Genomic DNA, 734 nt, shown 5'->3' with positions numbered 1-734 from the left:
TGTCGACCCACTTCAATGAATTGGGGATTTAATGGTCATTTACAGTGCGCACGTTTGTGTGTGTGTGTGCGTGCGTGCGTGAGCGCGCGCATCGGGGCGGAACTCCGCTGTGCGTGATGCAGAGAGCGCGACCATGTAACGTAGAGACATAAATGACATGCCCTCGTATAAATAAGATAAATAACATAAGGCTATTTAGTTTTGTTTAATAAAAGAACGAGGTATAGACTTGTTCTATATGAAAGGTATCTTTAAATGACTTCTGTTGTGATCTGGCACTATAGAGAAAATAAAATTAACTTGACCTTTAAGGGGGGCAGGGGGTGCCGTTGGGGGGGCGGGCCGCCCCCCTTAAATAATGGCAGGGGAAACACTTTTTTTTAGAGTTGGAGTGGCAGGGAAGACAAGAAGCTCAGTCTTTGCCAGGTTGAGCTGTAGGTGATATTCTTTCATCCATGCCGAGATGCCCGCCAGGCAGCCTGAGATCCGTGCAGCTACTGTTGGATCATCAAGGCTGGTTGCCTGATTTGTGCGTGCTTGTGGTGGTAAGTCGTTTGAGATCAAATGAAGCAAGGAGTGAATGGAAGTCTGTAGCATAAGGCTTGTCCAGATGAATGTTGAAGTCGCCAAAGACTAAAAGTGGACTGCCATCCTCCAGGAATGAGGAAAGCAGCCCATCCAGCTCTTCTAGGAAGGTGGCTAGAATTTGCCCAGGAGGCCGGTAAATTACCACA

The sequence above is a fragment of the Sinocyclocheilus grahami genome, unplaced genomic scaffold, assembly GCF_001515645.1.
Source record: "Sinocyclocheilus grahami isolate Dianchi unplaced genomic scaffold, SAMN03320097.WGS_v1.1 scaffold2446.1, whole genome shotgun sequence".
Classification (NCBI taxonomy): Eukaryota; Metazoa; Chordata; class Actinopteri; order Cypriniformes; family Cyprinidae; genus Sinocyclocheilus; species Sinocyclocheilus grahami.
The sequence above is the reverse complement of the archived record's forward strand: the minus strand, read 5'-3'. Positions refer to the sequence as shown.